The sequence below is a fragment of the Erythrolamprus reginae genome, chromosome 3 (genome assembly GCF_031021105.1).
Source record: "Erythrolamprus reginae isolate rEryReg1 chromosome 3, rEryReg1.hap1, whole genome shotgun sequence".
NCBI lineage: Eukaryota > Metazoa > Chordata > Lepidosauria > Squamata > Dipsadidae > Erythrolamprus > Erythrolamprus reginae.
The window spans coordinates 65,863,357-65,884,944 of NC_091952.1; the positions used below are offsets into that span (position 1 = coordinate 65,863,357).

The following is a 21,588-nucleotide window of genomic DNA, read 5'->3' on the forward strand; positions in this document are numbered from 1 at the left end:
GAACTATCTCCATAATTCTGTCCCTTGTTCCTAAGCAGATTTTCCACCAGCCTCCTATTCACTGCTGCTTTTTGGAAGCCTTTGCATCTTAGCTTCTAGATCTACCACCTAACAAATTGGTGAGTTATCCCTCCATATGCTCCTGCATGTTCTCCTGCGACTACAGTGGTCTCAGCGATCTAATTTCTACTCCTGACCTACCATCTCCATCCAACCTCTTTTTTTCCTCCAAACTAGTCCCAGCAGTTCCTCTCTCTCAATTCTCAAGTCTTCACAACCAAGGTTTCACAATCCTGTACGTTTTGAAATGGCTTAATATTTCTCAAAACAAATACGTAACCACATGGATCCCTGTAGTCATATCTGTTTATTTGAGGGGATTATTTTGTAATAGGAAAGCATATTGCATTTTTATTACACTGATATAAGAAATTAATTGCTCTTGGTGTAGAGTTATTAAATTTGTTTATACTTGTGACAAAGGTTGGACGTTACTTTTGTATTTATTTTCTTTATCTTTATTATATTCTTCTCTTTTTCTTCTTTTCCTGCACATTTAAATTATTTAGTTTATATTAGTTTTACTCTTATTTATCTATCCATTTTTTATAGCCACCCCACTTCCCCATAGGCAATTTTGGGCTGTACACAACAATATACATAATAGCCAATATAAAACAGGTAAAAATCTAAGAAAAACACACACAAATAAAAACCACAGTAATAAATAACATAAAAACAAAAATATTAACTATGGATGAAGGGGGGATATGAATGAAATTCTTATTGCAATTAAAATTCTTAATAAAAATTCAAAAAAGACATTAATTTCTCTCTTCGACAAAAAGATAGGAAATGCAAAAAACAATACTGAAGAATGGAAGTAAGAATAAATTTGAGATGTGACATAAGGAAGAACTCAGAACTCAATTCTGGTTGCTTTAAACCATTTAAAATAAAGGATAAACTGACATACAACAATGAAGACAGAGCCGATACTTTCCTTCCTTTTAATAATATACTGCCCTAGATTTGGGGAATGAGGAGATAAAATCTTTGAAAGACAGGAACAATTAGAGGAAAAAAACAGAAAAAAATAGTGACTTCTGACATAATTTGCAAAATCATCCAATGGACTTCAGGTTGGAATTAATGACTAACAACTTTCTATTAACAGCTCGATTAATAGTGATCTTTGGACAATTAATAGTCAGAGAGATGAATTAAAAACCTTCCTTTACAAATATTGGATGCAATCACAAAGGAGAACCAGAATGGGGGGGGGGGAATCTTATTTTCTACTTAAAAGAGGCTGAAGGAATATACAGTATTTGAGCAGGAAGATGACAAGACAAATCAGCTTAAAAGAAACAATGAAAAACCTCTCCCCCAAGACAGTTTTTGTCTCAGACCAAACACTTCAAATTCCTGAGATGGGTAGATAGAATAACCTGACTGTTGATTCCCATGAACTGAACAATGTTATATTGTAGGTAGTTGAAAATGAAATAAATACAGGCAGATGGTGCAATAGATAAGTAACAATGTGCCTTTTACCAGCATTTATGCTGTCATGGTTATAACACTATTTCGAAAGAAATTATCTGCTTTCCTAATGAATACAAGAGTGTTGTGCTAACTTTCTAAATCTTCAATGCTTCCGCTGATGATCAGGAGGACAGGACAGGCTTCAATTGCATCGCCATAAGTGTCACATTGCTCTTTTGAGAATACCTTGAAGAATACCTGCGGTCTCTCCAAAGTGAGTATCTCCAAAGCTGGAAAAAAGAAATTCCAGATATTACAAAGGTTAGGGACATTAACAAACTAGTAGCAGCAGCAACAAAATCACTTTAAAAGTTCATAACAACAGAATAAAAATAATGAACAAGCCAGGGCAACCCTGATATCAGAAGTGGGTTTCAGCAGGTTCTGACCAGTTCTGGAGAACCAGTAGCAGAACTGTTGAATACTTTGAGAATCAGTAAATACCACCTCTGACTGGCCCCACCCCCATCTATTCTCTGCCTCCCCAGTCCCAGCTGATCAGGAGGAAATGGGGATTTTGCAATGACCTTTCCCTGAGTGAGGAGGGAATGGACATTTTGCCTTCCCCTGCCATGCCCACCAAGTCATGCCCACCAAGACACACCACGCCCACCAAGCCATGCTCGCAGAACTGGTAGTAAAAAAAAATGAATCCCACCACTACCGGATGCCTAATTAAATGGAGTCTGAAGGTAGGACTGGTTCAAGATTTCCAGCTAACAAGAAAAGGAAACTTATTTCAAAACAACTTCATGAGGAAAGGAAACTTCTAGATAAAATTACATATGTTACAACAGAAAAACAGATTGCCTGGATTTATTCAGAGGTGGACCAGTTATTCATTCTAACTGATTGTTATTAGATTTGTATGCCGCCCCTCTCTGTAGACTCGGGGCGGCTAACAACAGTAAAAAGACAATATGAACAAATCTAATATTAAAAGTAATGTAAAAACCCCCAATTTAAGAAACCAATCATTCATACAGACATACCATGCATAAATTTTATAAGCCTAGGGGGAAGGGAATATCTCAGTTCCCCCATGCCTGATGACAGAGGTGGGTTTTAAGGAGCTTACGAAAGGCAAGGAGGGTGGGGGCAACTCTGATATCTGGGGGGAGTTGGTTCCAGAGGTTCGGGGCTGCCACAGAGAAGGTTCTTCCCCTGGGTCCCACCAGACGACATTGTTTAGTCGACGGGACGCGGAGAAGGCTAACTCTGTGGGACCTAACTGGTCGCTGGGATTCATGCGACAGAAGATGGTCCTGGAGATATTCTGGTCCGATGCCATGAAGGGCTTTATAGGTCATAACCAACACTTTGAATTGTGACCGGAAACCGATCGGCAACCAGTGCAGACTGCGGAGTGTTGGTGTGACATGGGCTGTTCCCCCTTAGCAGCCCACCTCTGTCTGAACCCCAAGATAATGTGGTAGCAAAATCATTTTTTGGAACTCTGGGCAAAACGCTACAATATACAGTATCTTTTCCTTTACAGTCCATTTAAGAAAATAGCATACTTTACTCTGACACCCAAATGTTCTGTATTTCTTTTCTCATCTCCACACACCTATAAACATGCTCTCCTTCACACACACACGTCTTTGTTCCTCTTGACTTCTTCACCCCTTTCCCATTATACATACAGGTAGATTTGGGATTCTTTTACTAGCAGAACATAGCAGACCAGCTGTTGCCTCACCCCTTCTCCACCCAGTGCTTCCACTTTACTGCTATGCAGTCAGAATTGGAGTGCGGCCAATCCAATCTCACATTTGCAGGTGCTCTTATTCTCTCCAAGCGGCCTCTCACAAGGGGTCAGGAACAGAAGCAGAGCAGGAAAAAAAAATGGGGCCAAAGGTAAATTCATCAAAGGGGCAAAACTTTTGTAAATGTGGATTATCCAGCCCAAATCCAGGCATTTATAGTCTTACGTGCCAATTCAAATAATGCTGTATTTGTCAAAGATTAGTGTAGTCTCTCCCCCCCCCGCCACCTCCTTGTTAAATTTCTCGCTGAAGCAGTAGAAAGATATGAAAAGGAGGTCTTGGAGAAACTATAAATACAAGCAGATGGAAGATGAATTACACTAAAACCTCCCAGAATACCTAATCATCAGCCCTTCACAGCATCCCTAAACCATTGTCCTTAAACTTGAATTTGATTCTCATATAAGATTCTTATGTCCTGGCATATGCTAATTTCTCCATCAAAGTCCTTTGATATTGTTATTTTCACTGGTTATTAATCTTCACAAAAAAAATAGGCATTTGGTGTAAAAATTACCTCCCCAATCTGATTTTCCCTATGTATTGAATTAAAAACACCCAGAACACTCTTTTCAAGCCATCTAATGATTAATATAGCATTGCCTCTTTTTTTAAAAAAAACTGATTGTTGAGGTTCATTCAAAATGTATATATACAGCATATATAATTTGTATCTTAGTCCCTAGTTTAAAGGCATTGGATTAAAAAAAATATTTCAATTAAGGTTTAAATAAGTGGCACCCAAATTTACATACAATAAAATATCAGATTAAAAATAGAATTATTTCATCCATAGATTGAATATATGTAGACCCACATGTAGAGGAAGCTAGTTTCACATAGCATATTTGCATGTAGATAATCTTTCTCTAATGCACGAACAGGATACCCTAAATCCTTTATCAGCTGCTTCCGTTAGGGATGCTATTTAGGTCCTCAACTCTGCTAATAAGCACAAAAGAAACATATATTGAGGCCATATGGGAGTTTTCTGTTTAGTTCAGCAACTTTGTTGCTAGCTCATCTATCAGTCTTATTAGTAGTTTCTCAGAGGTTCTTTTAAGTCTATGGAGATCTGCGACAACACAGCAGGGCTGCTTAAATTTATATTATCTTTCTTCCAGAAGATTAAAAAAGAAAAAAAAAGCAAGCCTTTATTGTACAAGCAAGCTTGCTGGATTATCGGTGTGTTGTTTTTAATAATTCTTGGGTGAAGTTTTTAATTTTGTTTTTATTTATTTTTAATTGTTTTTATCTTTGCTTTGCTATTCACATTAAATGTCCTTCATTATGAAATAAATATATTCTGTAATAGAAATTAAGACTTTTAGATTCTGGTATTAAACACAATATATTTTAGTCACTAATACTGGAGTCCAAGTTAGGGGAAAAGCCCAAATTACTTATGAAACTTTTATGATGTTTTGTGTTTGGGCAATGTTTAGTAAAATCTAATCAAACTCCGGTCTAAGGGGGGAAGGGAGAATCCAGCAATGCTTACAGCTATCAGATCTAGACTACACAAATCCAGATTACTAATAGATATGGAAAAATCTACCTTTTACTGCCATATAGTGGTTGCCTGGATTTTTTGCTTGCTATAGCAGAGTAGAAGTTCATCAGGGGCAATGTGCTTCTCTTAAAGTTACAATATTACAGTATTTTGTAACCATGTTCTCAGAAAAACATCATCAGGAACAGATTCACCTACTTTGTGTTCAGTCCAACTGTGTATCCTATGTTTGATTGAACTTCGATCTAACTTTTAAGTTTGTGAAACAAAATGCCCTTTGGACCCTACTGCAGCTTTCGAACATTTTTAAAGAGAGGGGTCTAAGTGTAGTCAGGTGCATCTCCACCAATTTTCAAAGAATTAACTATTCTTTTGCCTGGTTGGAATCCAGCCATCCACTTAAAATATTTTTTTAAGATCATCCAACGACAGGGGGTGAGATTACAACACGATGCTGATGACGCTCAGCTTTACCTTTCCACCCTGTGCCATTTCAATGAAGCAGTGGACGTAATGTGCCAGTGCCTGGAGGCTGTGAGGGTCTGGATGGGAATGAACAGGCTCAAACTCAACCCTGACAAGATAGAGTAAGAGACATAAGAGAGACATTAGGACAGGGGATGGAAGGCATGCTGGTGTACTTATGCACGCCCCTTACTGACCTCTTAAGAATCTGGAGAGGTCAACAGTGACCAGTGTAAGGGTAAAATGTTGGGAGTTAGGGGATGATACTACAGAGTCTGGTAAAGAGTTCCATGTGGGTACCACATCCCAAGGACTGTTCCATCTGTAAATCCTTGACTCTGGGGGAGGGGGAATATTAACCTCCTTGGAGCAGGTCCGCAACTTGGGGGTCCTCCTAGATCCACAGATGAGACTAGAACAACATCTCTTGGCTGTGGCCTTTGCCAGGTTCACCTGTTGCACCAGTTGCAGCCCAATTTAGATCGGGATGCTGTTCTCACAGTTACCATGCCCTTATCACCTCACAGCTCTATTATTGCAATACGCTCTACATGGGGCTACCCTTAAAAAGCTTTCTGAGACTGCAATAGTACAGAATGCAGCCGTGCAAGCTGTAGTGGGTGTAACTAGGTACACTCACATAACTCAAAGGGTACAAATAAGCAATCAGAAAACAATCAATATTAATATAAATCTTAAGGATACAAGCAACAAGTTACAGTCATACAGTCATAAGTGGGAGGAGATAGGTTAGGAACGATGGGAAGACTAATAGTAATAGTAATGCAGCCTTAGTGAACAGTTTGACAGTGCTGTGGTGAGATGTCTACTGTCTTTCTGTGTGATAGAAACATAGAAACATAGAAGACTGACGGCAGAAAAAGACCTCATGGTCCATCTAGTCTGCCCTTTTACTATTTCCTGTATTTTATCTTGCAATGGATATATGTTTATCCCAGGCATGTTTAAATTCAGTTACTGTGGATTTCCCAACCACGTCTGCTGGAAGTTTGTTCCAAGGATCTACTACTCTTTCAGTAAAATAATATTTTCTTAAGTTGCCTTTGATCTTTCCCCCAACTAACTTCAGATTGTGTCCCCTTGTTCTTGTGTTCACTTTCCTGTTAAAAACACTTCCCTCCTGAACCCTATTTAACCCTTTAACATATTTAAATGTTTCGATCATGTCCCCCCTTTTCCTTCTGTCCTCCAGACTATACAGATTGAGTTCATTAAGTCTTTCCTGATACGTTTTATACTTAAGACCTTCCACCATTCTTGTAGCCCGTCTTTGGACCCGTTCAAATAATGATAAATAATGAAATTATATTTGCTTCTTTTTGATCTGGGAAAATGATTGAAGTATGAAATATACATAAAACATAGAGTTTGTTTTAATTAATATCTGCTATAGCTTACATATTGATAAAAGTCAAGCCCTTCCCTGCTACTTTTGATATTGTGAAACTGATTTCAACATTTTGCCCTCACAGTGAACTATGTATTATATGTAATTTATTTTGTTGCTCAAAATCTAGCTGGACTTGTCCCCACTCCCTCTCTCTGAAGAAATTCTTTCCCATTAAAATTATCTATATTGCTCAAATTCATTTACTTTCTAAACAATATATCGCCTGAATTTAAGGAGTGGACCAAAACAGGAGGAAGCAGAAATATCTGTTGTAATACTAACTCAACCAGGGTTTCTTTTGTTTTGTTTTTTGTTTAATGTCAATAGTTTCCAGATCTGATGTCACTGTGTAACTTTAAGAAATACTCTTAAATCTCTGGTTACAATGGAAAAATGTCTGAGCTACAAGGAGATGGTATATTTAAACCATTTTAACAATCCTGGTAAAAAGGAAGTATGGAAAGGTTATTCATATTTTCCTAAAAGGCAGAAGGTATTTCTTTTAAGGTTTGAGGTAAGAGAAAATATGTGTCAGATCAGAAAATGGCTGGATTTGACTTTATTCACAAGTAATAAGTTTAAACTAGTGAGCTCTTATTTGAATCTTTAAACTTAAATTTATGCCAACATTTACTTAGGGTAAAAAGTGAAATCCAGAATCCAACTCAATAAGAGTCATACATGTTTTGTAAAATAATGTACAATGAAAATTACAGAAACTACAAAATTGAATAGGTCTTAAACAAAAAGTAATGTGATATAATTGATATAATGTATAGACTCTGGAAGAAAATAATTAATATACTTCACAGTCATGGAATATTTTGCTTTTGTATTGTATTTGTATTTATTAGATTTGTATGCCGCCCCTCTCCGAAGACTCGGGGCGGCTAACAACAATGTAAAAAGACAATGTAAACAAATCTAATATTAAAACAATCTAAAAAACCCCAATTTAAAGAACCACTCATACATACAAGCATACCATGTATAAATTCTATAAGCCTAGGGGGAAGGGAAATTTCAATTCCCCCATGCCTGGCGGCAGAGGTGGGTTTTAAGTTGTTTACGAAAGGCAAGGAGGATGGGGGCAACTCTGATATCTGGGGGAAGCTGGTTCCAGAGGGTCGGGGCCGCCACAAAGAAGGCTCTTCTTCTGGGTCCCGCCAAACGACATTGCTTAGTCGACGGGACCCGGAGAAGGCCAACTCTGTAGGACCTAACCGGTCACTGGGATTCATGTGGCAGAAGGCGGTACCGGAGATATTTTGGCAACAAGGACCTATCTTTCCTCTATAATTTTATCATACACCCTCAGAGACGGTCTGCAACTTGGGTGTCCTCCTCGATCCACAGCTGACCTTGGAACATCATTTGTTGGCTGTGGCGAGGGGGGCGTTTGCCCAGGTTCGCCAGGTGCACCAGTTGTGGCCCTATCTGTACAGGGAGTCTTTACTCACAGTCACTCATGGCCTTATCATCTCGAGGTTCCACTACTGAAATGCTCTCTACATGGGGCTACCTTTGAAGTGTGTTTGGAAACTGCAAATTGTGCAGAACACAGTCATGCGAGCAGTCATGGGCCTGCCCAGACATGCCCATGTCTCTCCAACACTCCGCAGTTTTCCGGACTCAATTCAAAGCGTTGGTTATGACCTATAAAGCCCTACATGGAATCGTGCTAGATTACTTGCAGGACTGCCTTCTGCCGCATGAACCCCAGGGACCGGTTAGGTCCCCCAGAGTCGGCCTTCTCCAGGTCCTGTCAACTAGACAATGTCGGCCCTCTGGAATCAGCTCCCCCAGGAGATTTGCACTGCCACCACCCACATCGCCTTTCGTAACAGTCTTAAGACCCATTTATGTCGTCAAGTTTGGGCTGCTTAGATCTTAGCCCCTGGCCAACAGATGATTGCATGATTGCTGCACGAATGGGTGTGATGGATTTTTAATAATAATTAGGGATTTTAGATATCTATGAAAATTTAATTTAATTGGATTTATTTTATTGTAATTTACAGTTTTTTATATGTTGTAAGCCACCCCGACTCTTCGGAGAGGGCATAGAAATCAAACAAACAAAACAAACAAACAAACAAACAAATAAACAAATAAATATCTGGATGCCACTGTTTAGTATGATGTTCATTGTAAGATGGAATCACACATTATTATGGATATGTGGCTTAGTATGGAAAGTCTTATTCAACAACCATGGTTAAGGAAATCATATCTAAATGTAAAGTGTAATCCAACATGTCTGATATCAAGATTGTGAAGTTGTGAAGACTGGAATAATCAGTCAATAATTGAATAAGTGGCAATGTATCAGTACTTACCATCTACCCATCCTTTTTGTTCCTAAATTGCAAACAATATACTATATTTGCAAGGGACTGAATTATATATTAAATAACTATAGTGATAACAAAAAATATTAAAGGATTAATTGTAAAGAATATTGTAAAGCATTAAATCAATTAATATCAGCACACATTACTATATATTTTCCACTATTCAGTAGCACATACATTCTAAACATATGTGCTATTTTTATTTCTATGGTTTGGAAAGAAGAAAGGTATGCTCCTTTCTAGATTTAGAAATACAGTGGTACCTCTACCTAAGAACACCTCTACTTACGAACTTTTCTAGATAAGAACCGGGTGTTCAAGATTTTTTTGCCTCTTCTCAAGAACCATTTTCTACTTACAAACTCGAGCCTCCAAATCTGTAACCGGAAAAGGCAGGGAGAAGACTCTGTGGGGCCTCTCTAGGAATCTCCTGGGAGGAAATAGGGCCGGAAAAGACGGGGAGAATAATAATAATAATTTATTAGATTTGTATGCCGTCCCTCTCCGGAGACTTGGAGCGGATCACAACAAGCCTCCATGTGGCCTCCCTAGGAATTTTCTGGGAGGAAACAGGGCCTCCACCCTCCCTGTGGTTTCCCCAATTGCACACATTATTTGCTTTTAAATTGATTCCTATGAAAAAAATTGCTTCTTCTTACAAACTTTTCTACTTAAGAACCTGGTCACAGAATGAATTAACTTGGTAAGTAGAGGTACCATTGTAGTTTGGAAAGGTTTTTCTTATTACCAGCAGTTTGCATTAAGCAGAGGTTGGATTAAAACAAGTGGCTGCAAAGTTCTCTGGATTCTCATTTATGCAATGTTGGGAGGCCAAAAGCCCAAGCAATTTTTCAGAAGTTAAAAAACAGTAGAAATATTATTCAGAAAATGTTTCTAGGTCATGACTAAAACCCTGCTATTAGCCCTATATTGCCATCTACTGGTGCCTAGAGATACCATAACATTTAATGCCAAGCAAATATAAAACAGAGCTGGGAAATTTATTGAGGGCCATATTCCTTGAGTATATTTACTAAAGACACTAAATCACTGTAGTAGATTAACAATAATCCTTGACTCTGCACAATCATTTAACCATAGTCTGATGATTTCTGTGACAACCATATTTCCAGTTAATAGTAATCAGAATTTGAAAGCCAAATTAAGCATATGACATTCCAATTAATGCTACTCAGAAATGGTTTCTACTTCTGATTTAGCCAGCACAATTAGGTAACCTTCGATAAGCCATTGTTAATTATTAAAAATCCACAGGGGTTATGTGAGAAAATGATATGTATATAGTAGTTTCATACTCACATGACTTAGAGAATTGTTTGAATACTTTCTTAAATTGGGCTGGATAATTTTGGGATCCGAAGTCTACACATCTTGCCAAGGCTGAGAAACACTGATCTTAAAACAATCCCACAGCAGTGCAATAATCCAGTACTACTGCATCTCCAAAAGATGTTTATCCAGCCTCCATTTAAAATACTTACAGCATTCCAGTACATGAGATCCCACCACAACTTGAAGCACTCTGTTGTATAATTACTGTTAGGTAATTTTTCATGACATTCCACAGATATCTTCCTTCTTATAATTTAAATCCATTGTTTCTTGTCCTGTTTTCTAGGACACAGAACAATTCTGCTCTAACTTCTCCATGAAAAACCTTTCAAACATTTAAATATATTTACTGTTCCCCACAGCTCCAAATTAAAGGCACGGACAATCTCACATTTATCATAAAACATTTTGCTCTTAAAGATAAAGGTTCCCTTCATACATATGTGCTAGTTGTTCCCAACTCTAGGCCAGCGCTGTCCAAAGATGTCTCCATGGTCATGTGGTGGTTCCTATTTTACAACTTGCATTTTTACATGCTTTCAAACTGCTAGGTTGGCAGAAGCTGGGACAAGTAGTGGGAGCTCACCCCATTACACAATGCTAGGGATTGGAACCGCCAAACTGCTGACCTTTCTGATTGACAAGTTCAGCATCTTAGCCACTGAGCCACTACGTCCTTATTTTGCTCTTATTTCTGGATTAAACTGATAAGCATCACTCTGGAATATCACTTATTGATTGCAGCACAGTTTAAGCAAAATTGGAATGTTCATGACCTCTAATGGAAATCTGCAGATAAGATCTGATAAGGCTTGCTTTCATTCCATCAGCTGAATTACATTTTGAACTGAAAGGGTTTGCTATTGGACTGAAAGTTTAGCAAACTTCATGAAAGAACAAAGCAGCTCCAAGATGCAGTTTCAATCAGATCTTCCTGCATTAAAACACATCCAACTCGCAGGAAGGTTGGTGGTGCAATTTAAGAAATCATACACTTAGAAGGCAATTGTCCTACAATAGATCTTCATTAGATAGTCACAATACTTATTGGGATATACTATTGCATTTTAAAAAATAATATAATTTTTAACATTCCTCATGCTAAAGACTTTTCACTCATGTTTCAATCAGCTTGCAGGATTGCCTCTCCCTATCCATGCCACTACATCAGGTAAGGTTGGACACACACTTCCTGTTCTTTTCCATTTTACAGCACCTGGGAAGTGTAGCCCTGTCCTATGGAGCAACCTTTCCACTGAAGTCTGACTAGCAGGTTCTTATCCTTTCAACCTTCTGAATAGCACTTAAGACCTGACTTTCCCCCAATTGCTGCTATAGGATGACATTAGTATGTTGTAAGCTGCACTGGGAGGCTTTCTTTTTTTGGCTTTACTGCTTTTGCTTTATTGTTTATATATATTGTTTGCATCGTTGGAATGTTATTGGGGTAGAGTTTAGTTTAAGATTGGTAGCATTATAAATATTTTAAATATATAAATACAAATACATAAACTGTTGTGCTCTTCATGGTCATTTGGGAATCCTTGGCACCAGTAAAGGTAGATTGGTTCCTGCTGATGTACCAAGAAAGACGAAAAAGCCATCCTAACAGGAGGGGATACTAGTCAAAATAAAGATTAAATCAAGAGCCAGTACAACTGGAAAACCATTGAAATCAAACCTGGCTTTTCAAGAAAGGTTACTAGAGTAAAAAAAAAAAAAAGATAGATGACATAAAAATTTAATGGTAAATTTAACTTTACAAGTATAGTGCATAACTCCTTAAAACCCACCTCTGTCGTCAAGTGTGGGGGAACTGAAACATCTCCCCCTGCCTATGTAGTTTTCTGTGTATGATATGACTGTATGTATGTTTTTTATATATTGGGGTTTCTTGTTTTTTAGACTTTTTAAATGTATTTTGTTATTTTAGATTCTAACTATTAGATTTGTCATTATGTATTGTTTTTATCATTGCTGTAAGCAGCCCCAAGTCTTCGGAGAGGGGCGGCATACAAATCTAATTATTATTATTATTATTATTATTATTATTATTATTATTATTAATAATAATAATAATAATAGTGGTATTACTACCTACAAATGCCTCTACTTACTGTTGTGGTTGGCTCTGGGCCAGCTCCTGCCCCAAGGACTGTGGCGGGGGGATGTGAGTGAATTCTCCTAGGGTCAGAGGCCAGTTTTATTGCCAACTGCTTCTGACAGCGAAGTGTCTGAAGCAGATAGTGGAAGTGAAATGGGATACTCAGAGAGGGTAATGGCAGACAGCCCATTAGGTAGTCACCCCATGAGTGATTCATCATCGTTATCATCACTGGATTCGGAAGGAGAGACATTCATTGATGTATGTAGGCAGAGGGCAATGTCTAAGAAAGAGCAACTGCATAAATACTACAGGAAATAAGGTAGATCACCTGTGGCTGGGTGTAATTAGACTAATTTGGGCTGCTGTTAAATAGTCAGCGTTCTGGCCTCTGGGTGTGGAAGTTTATCCGTTCAGTAAAGGAGGACATGCGTTTTGTATCAGGATTCTACAAGGACTCTCTTTGAACTGTTTCCAGGACTTTTGAACTAAATCATAGTCAAGTTTGTGATTTTGAGAATTCTTGAAGGAGAGTGGCTGTGACATCTTCACAGCTGCTTATTATCTGCTTTGTGTTTGTTTATTGTTCTTCACAGCACTTAAGGGGGTTGCTTTGAATGTGAGCATTTTGCCTGACTAAAAGTGTGCATGGCTCCTCTTTTACTTTCGATAAAAAGCAGTGTTATTGACTTACAATTGTGTGTGTCTAAATTCCTACCTCACTCCCACAGTCACATGATCCCCCAGCTATGCCTACCCAGGTTTTGTGGCTACTAGTGTTTTCTATAGGAAAAAGGTATTCTCTGTGTGCATCTCTCTCTCTCTCTCTTTCTTTCTTTCTCTCTCTCTCTCATCTCTCTTATTCTCTCCCTCTAGCTCTCTCATTTCTCTCTCCCTCTGTCCTCCCTCTCTCTCTCTCATTTGTTTCTCTCCTTTCCTCTCTCTCTCATTTCTTTCTTGCACATGCACACACGTGGGATACTCTCCTGGGCAGGAATCACAGTGGCGGGAACGGCAACTCCTCCTCTTGCTGCCATCATTGTTGTGATGGAGTTGCCAGGTAGCGGAGATGTCTTCTCTCATCCTGATGACCCTTTTTTGAAGTCTTTCCAGCACATCCATGTAGTAGGCAGCATTAACTGTCTGTCCTTGAGGAACAAACTCCTTATGGACCACTCCTTTATTGTCAAAAAAGACAATGAGCATTGTTTTCACTTTTGATTTGCTCATTATTGCCTTTTGGGGCTTGGGGGACTGGTTGGTGTGCCACTCAGAGCTTTGGTGTTTTGTTTTGGGGTCATATTCAAAAGCCCAGGTTTCATCACCAGTTGTCCAAATAATCAGGTTCAATTTCTATAGGTTGCAAAAGTTCACTTGAAATTTCCGATTCCATTTTTTTTGTGACACGGTCGGCGCGCCGAGGTTTACAATAACTGATGTCCTGCCGCTTCCACAGCTTGGAGAGCACTGAGACTGGTTTTGCAGCAAAGCTTAGTGTTCCCCCCCCCCACCTACTCCAAGTGCTTCGGTACCACTCCGACCGATAGGAACGGCGCGGGAAATTCAATTGCATTACTTTTGGAACACACACTTTATGTTTATCTTTTATTATTGTAAAAAGTCTTTTAATAAAAATGATTTTGGAAAGTAGAAGAGATAATCCTATACAGGTAATTCTCAACTTATAACCATAATTGAAGCCAAAATGTATGTTGCTAAGTGAGACATTAGTTAAGTTAGTGTTGCCCCATTTTATAACTTTTCTCACCATTGTTGTTAAGTGAATCATTGCAGTGGTTAAGTTAGTAAGCCAGTTGTTAAGTGAATTGGGTTTCCCTGTTGACTTTGCTTGTCAAAAGGTCGCAGAAGTTGTTCACATCATCTGGGGAAACTGCAATCGTCATAAATATGAACCATTTTGCCAAGCCTTTGAATTTTCATCACATGACCATAAAGACACTACAATGGTCATAAGTGTGAAAAATGGTCATACGTCCTTTTTTCAGAGATGTTGTAACTTTGAAGGATCACTAACTGAACTGTTACGAGTCAAGGATTACCTGTATATTGCTTGGACAGTTCGGATTGTGATAAAAAAATATTCCAAAGGAAAAAAGGAACACAGACAAACCACAAACAATAAATCTTACCTTGAGATTTAGAGGTTTATTTCATGAGCAATTGAGAACATGAGAAAAAGCCATCATTAAAAATACAATTTACAGCAACAACTCATTGCAATGAGGTCTACTGTCATAGCTAAATCTAGCAAGGATTAGCTACAGGCAGAGGCCCTGATTTAAGACCAGTCATCATCTTTTATACTCTTTTTCCTACGGTCCTCAGCAAATACATATTTTTCAATTCCTTCATTTCCTTGTTCTTTCATTCAGACCATAAACTTAACACCTAGCATCTATTCACCATATACTTGCATGTACATATGGAAACCTCATATTCTCCATTACTTTCAGTTCCCTATTTCTCAGAGTTTCTAATTTCAAATATGTATATCTCAAAAGTATTCCTTGGACCGGGAGTCACTGCTCACAGTCACTCATGCCCTCATCACCTCGAGGCTCGACTACTGTAATGCTCTCTACATGGGGCTACCTTTGAAAAATGTTCAGAAACTTCAGATCGTGCAGAATGCAGCTGCGAGAGCAATCATGGGCTTTCCCAAATATGCCCATGCTACACCAACACTCCGCAGTCTGCATTGGTTGCTGATCAGTTTCCGGTCACAATTCAAAGTGTTGGTTATGACCTATAAAGCCCTTCATGGCACTGGACCAGATTACCTCAGGGACCGCCTTGTGCTGCACGAATCCCAGCGACCAGTTAGGTCCCACAGAGTGGATCTTCTCCAGGTCCCGTCAACTAAGCAATGTCTCCTGGCGGGACCCAGGGGAAGAGCCTTCTCTGTGGCGGCCCCGGCCCTCTGGAACCAACTCCCCCCAGAGATTAGAACTGCCCCCACCCTCCTTGCCTTTCGTAAACAACTTAAAACCCACCTCTGCCACCAGGCATGGGGGAATTGAGATCCTCTTTCCCCCTAGGCCTTTACAATTCTATGCATGGTATGTGTGTATGTTTGGTTTTTATATTAATGGATTTTTAATCATTTCTAATACCAAATTACTATTGTACACTGTTTTATTGTCGCTGTTAACCGCCCCGAGTCTCCGGAGAGGGGCGGCATACAAATCCAATCAATCAATCAATCAATAAATAAATAAATGCTTTGCAAAATCACATTTCATAGCACCAGCTCAGCAGGATTATAAGTAGTTCTGATACACTTTGAAATCTTTCTGTCTAAAACTTTGGTTCATGTAACTTTTTAGGGCCTGCTTTTTTCCACTTAGGCCTTATTGATTCTAATAGATCAATAGGCTGTATTCTCATTTTTCATAGTTACCACTTCTTGTTCGTAAGAACAATACAAAATGAAACATACAAAGCAATATCTGCACATAAGCTACCTTATATCAATTATGGAAGTAAGTAAAATAAACCAAAACATCCTTCATTTAAGATGGAGGGGGTCAGCTATTTTGATTCAAAGGCATTTCATCTAGGCAAATACATAAAATGGGATAGATATTTGAATGATGTGACATGCAACCTTAAAAACAGTGCGAAACTGAAGAGGAATAATGCAGTGCTGGTCCAGATTGCAAGCATAATGCAGACAGCCTCATGCAGGCTGTCTCTTGCAGTCATTGCTGGGCTTCCAGGAAACAGTTCTTTTATCATTTGTGATTGTGAGTAGCAATGAGTCGATTTAATGCTGACGTCTCGGTTGAAGATTTTATGGAGGGAGGGAAGCAGAAGTTACTAGCATTTGTTCCTTTGTTAGGCAAAGCTCCTTTGTTGAGCAAAGCTTCAATCTTTGCCTTGGTGCAGCCAGATAACTGACGCTGAGAAACTTTCTTGTCTGGGATTGATATTTTCTTGCAAGTCTTTGCAAGGAAAAAAATGAGAAAGGTTCTATGGAAGTTGTGTGAGAGAACTTCATAGTAAAATACAGTATTTTACTAACAAAAGAGAAATAGAAACAACTATTGTGTTATAAAGCAAAAAGCTAAGGAAAAGTTATAATCAGGGAAGGGGGTAAATTAGATTAATGATTACATTGCTAGATTGTTTCTTCCTCATCACTGAACAAGCCTAAGAAGTTACAAATTGCATAATGAATTCTATAATTCCAGTGGATAAAAAATCTGCATCATTTCTTTATGCATAAACTCTTTGTTGAACCCATGATTGGGTGGCTTTAATAATATTGTTCAGAACTGTATGGTAGTAGACAGTTAGTTATTCATGATACTTGAATAGGAAAACAGTTTGTTGCAAAAAATTTCCATTTGCTTATAGTTGATGTCATAAGCTTTACTGTCCACGTACACATGAATCAAATCAAAGGTCCTATTTTAAAAAACCCACATATTTCCAATAGCATTTGGGACTGGGCAAGGTAGCCCAGCTAGAATTAAAAACAGACCTCAAGTAATACTTGAGGACACGTTTTGATAGAGTCACTAGGTGGCAGTATTAGTGAATGAAATTTTTTAACTGACCAAAAAGGATCTTAACAAGCAATCTTATTACAGTAAGAAAAAGGAGTAACTATATCCAGGTCACAATTAGCTATTTACCGTAGTTAATCCAAACAACTAATTTTATTAGTTAGTTTAAACAAATAACTAATAAATTAATTCTAAATGTTTATTACAGGTAATTATCTATGTGACCCACAAATTCTGATAAGGAATGGCAAATAAGCTTATTGTACTTATACATTTTTTGGTAAAGCTGTGACCAATTGTTTCAAACGCATATGGCTCATATGGATTCATTTGTTCCTTATATTATTAAATAAGATAGAAATAAGCAGATCGTCTTTTGGTTGTGACAGCAATTGGCACCAGAATTTTCCTTGTAAATTGAACTGATTGTAAAGTGTGAAGTCATGTGATCACAACACTTAGCAATAGCAGTCCCAGTTTGGTCTATTGTAGCTGCCCCTCTTTCTGGATCAAAGGAATACGGTTTTCTTGGATGTTACTTTGCAGTTTCATTACTATTTAAATTTCTTTACCAAGATGACTCACGTTGTTCTTTGTAAGAGACTACCATCAATTTAGTAGGCTGCAAAACTCTTTTCTAGATAATTTTATGTACAGGAACTCAGACTCCGTGGTCAGCTCCGACCTCTCCTTATCATGGGTTCCAAGTCTACACCATAGCCACCCTGGAGTGTTGGTGAAGCAAAGGGGGATGACCTAACAAGTACAGGGGAGCCGCATCTACCTTCCGTGCCCCCTCCACCGACAACAGGAAGCAGCAGCATCAAACATGACTGCCATGAAGTCGAAAGGACAACCTGAATACCTAAGACTGAAGCCCAGAAAACCATTCACGACATGAGATGTATAAAAATTAAAAATTAAAAAGTTTATGGGGGAAAAATACTTGTTACTTGCAGCTGTTGTCCCTCTAGTTACTGGGAGTTATGATGCAAAAAAAAAAATCTGCTTACCCTGAAGGGGAGTTTCAAAGAGAAAATGAGATGCTGGGGGCTGCTCATATATTGAGCAAAGAAGAAAGAATGTTGCATCTATGCATATACTGTATATGAGCAAATGGACACATAAACAGAGGTAAAAGTGACACAAGAGTCTTCTAAATCTTCAGGTTCATCTGAGGAAACCAAATTATTCAGCAGACATATACAGTACAGTGTACTAAACATTGTGCAAAATAAAAACAAAAACAAAGAGTTTCACCTGTAATCACCAAGAAGCACCATACATTATATATAACCCTGAACCAAGCTCTATAACTTGCCTTCCTCAGAAATACCATAGGAATCTCAAAGAGCTCAGTGTTTTCTGGATTTCCAGGTTCCACAAATCTTGGCAGAGGGAAGAGAGGAAAACTGAGCAAATCTGAGCAAGAAAGAAAGCAATCAGAAGGCAGAAAGCTATTCGTTTTCCACACAAGGCTGACAGTGGAACTAAGAAAGTTCATAATAAATATTGGAAACATGGGATTAAAACAGAGGGTGTTGCCACATCCTGGGTGAGTTGCCCCCACCCGTCAAGAACCTGAAGGGAATTAGTCTCTTCCTGTTTTTTGGCAACACCTGTCTAGCTTGTCCTGCCAATACATACAGAGAATTTAATGGAATGTTGCTTGGGAAGTTCTTGATAGGGCTTGAAGTACAGGAAATATCCTAAATGATGAACTGTCCCATTTTTCCTCTGGGCAATTAGGAACATGCATCTAGACATCTCCTCTTTTTATTTTTATTTTTTTCCAAAGCTTAAATAGTTAAATAGTTAACAATCTCAGGCCATCCCTTTTAGCAATTAACAAAAGCAGATCATGTATGTCATTTAACAGCCGAAGATGTGAAGTCCTTTGCGTGTGATTGAATTAAAAGTAGTCCACATTCCCTTAAAAGGTACAGAAGCAATTTACATTTTTCAAATGTATTTTTCAAATATACACAAGAATGTTCTTGAAGTTTAAAACAAGATAGTCAGTTGAAATCAAGGTTTGTCAATCACATTTCCTTTGATATGTATATATACCTAGAAATATAACATTTATTTGTTTGTTTGTTTGTTTATTACTTTCTTCTTTTTATAGTTTTTTCTCCACAATTTCCATTTATATACCTTAAAATATATCAATAATTTACACATTTATACATTTTTATTCAATCAAAGATCAATATCCTATTTTGCATCTATTTTTAACTCCTATTCATCAGTCTGCTTTTCTTCATTCCATTACACTCCCCTCCTCTATCTCCATCTCCTCCTACCTTCTTTTTCCTTCTCTCCTCCTCCTACTTCCCTCCACAACTTCTTCTTTTCCTTCACCTTTCTACTTCCTCTTTCTCCGTCTCCACCTTTCCCTGAGTGATTCTTATCCCAGTTCATATTTAAGATTGATAACATATTCCACATATTTATTATTTTTAAATTACCAGTGTCTCTTCTAAAATCATTATTTTTATATAATTTCTATACATATAACTCTTTACTCTAGGTATCTGTTTCTAATCTAATGCTGCCTCTTCCCATCTAGTTTTATGTCCCATGCCTACCACCATTTAATTTTCAATTTTTCCCAAATTAAAGTTTAACTTCGCAAAAGATTCATTGTCTCTCATGCCTCTTAATTTTAAGATGTATTGCTCCCTCTCCTCACTTGATATCTTTACTCATCATTTAATTTTTTTTAATTCTATCATTTCTAAATGCCCTGAATTCCTAATTTCTTTTTCTCTTTTATATCTTCCAACTTTCTTACTCAAAATTTCTTTATTTTTAAACTCATTCTCTATATTTAAGAAAATACAATCCTTATCATTACTCTTCTATTTATTGGTTGATAACTCAATTTTCCCATAATGAAAAATCCAATACATTGATTGGTTAATTTTATATAAAGACCTTAATTGTTATCAAAATCTTTTTGCATTCCAACAGAGTTCATAATCATCTAAGTCCTATCAATATTGCATCAAATTCATGAATTATCCAGTTCTTATATTAAACAAATCTTATATATAAAGATAATAATTATTCAAATTTTTCCAACAGTTGACCTATTTTCATTCTTTCTTGTTCTGTTTTCTCTGTCAGTACAAATATTTAATTCAACCAATCATATGTCAATCTAACATAAAATTATTACCCTATAAAAATTTAACGAAATTATATTGATTATTTATGCCAAATGTATAAACAATTAATATCACAATTAAATGTAATAATTGTAAAAAGAAAAGTTTATGTGACATTCCACCATCAATCATCTATTTTCTTTTAATCTCTCAACTATTCTTGTAAATGTATCTCTTCCACCCCCATTTTCTTAGCTTCTTCTTTCTTTTCCTTTTGTACCAACAACTCCCCCCCCCCCAAAACCCCTTTTCTCCCTTTATTTGTGCAGGTCTACCTTCAATTCAATTCCTCTTAATCTTTTCTCCCTGCTCCTCCCCTCATTTTTAATTTTTTTCCTCTGATACCGATATTCCCCTCTTGCTTTTGTTGTCACTGTAAATCCCAGTGCAATCATTAAAAGTCCCAACATAATCACCAACCTATCCTTCATTTTCAATGTCTTTTTCCTTTTTGTTGCTGTAGCCGTCAATGTAATTATCCATTTTTTCTTTTCAGATCTCTTTTCCAAGCGTCTTCAAAATTGAGCTTTAAATCTAGTTCCTTATAATTTCTCTATGAACTTTCCAATTGCTAGATAGCCGCTCTCTCCATTTTGAACCACTTTTATATCTCATTAGGTTTTTAACTTTCTTCTTTTAAATCTTTAAGTCAGCCAAACATTCACCAACTTCCGCACTTTTCCTCCTGTCTCCAGCAGTTCCTCAGATGACTCATGATCTCTTCAATCAATCCATCCATTTGTGACCGCCACAACTAATAACAATAGTGGTTGTCTTCTGCAGTCACTGTCCGAGAGGGTGATTCTGACCCAGTACTGTACTGACTTGTACTGGGTTTCAGGATTCCCCTGCGGAGTGCGAGGGACTCCATGCTGCTGCAGCGTTGGCCATGCCCCTTTTCTAATTACAGTACTGCTCTTTTCTATTGTCCTATTTTAAAAGAGTAAAGAGAAATCTACAGATGCAATTTATATTGACTTCTGCAAAGCCTTTGATTCAGTGGTCCATGACAAACTACTCCTAAAACTCAAATCCTATGGCATCTCAGGATCCCTCCACAGCTGGATTACAGCATTCCTATCAAACAGACAACAAGTGGTCAAAATAGGAAGCACCATATCCACCCCCGTCCCAATTAAAAGCGGTGTTCCCCAAGGTAGTGTACTGGGACCAACGCTCTTCATTCTCTACATCAATGACCTTTGCGATTACATCACAAGCAACTGTGTCCTCTTTGCCGATGATGTAAAACTCTTCAACACCACCGATAACACAACTACTCTCCAAAAAGACCTTGACGCTGTTTCTGAGTGGTCTAACACATGGCAACTCCAAATCTCAACTAGCAAATGCTCTGTCCTACACA

At 37.8% G+C, this 21,588-nt stretch overlaps 1 long non-coding RNA gene across 1 annotated transcript; it reads right to left on the reverse strand.

Annotated features, from left to right (window-relative positions):
* Positions 1-352: 352 nt before the first annotated feature.
* On the reverse strand, positions 353-10,763 carry LOC139165699 (uncharacterized). Its single transcript, XR_011558787.1, has 2 exons — positions 10,563-10,763; positions 353-1,778 (listed from the first exon to the last, which is right to left on the reverse strand). It is a non-coding gene; the product is annotated as an uncharacterized lncRNA (long non-coding RNA).
* Between the last annotated feature and the right edge of the window lie 10,825 nt (positions 10,764-21,588).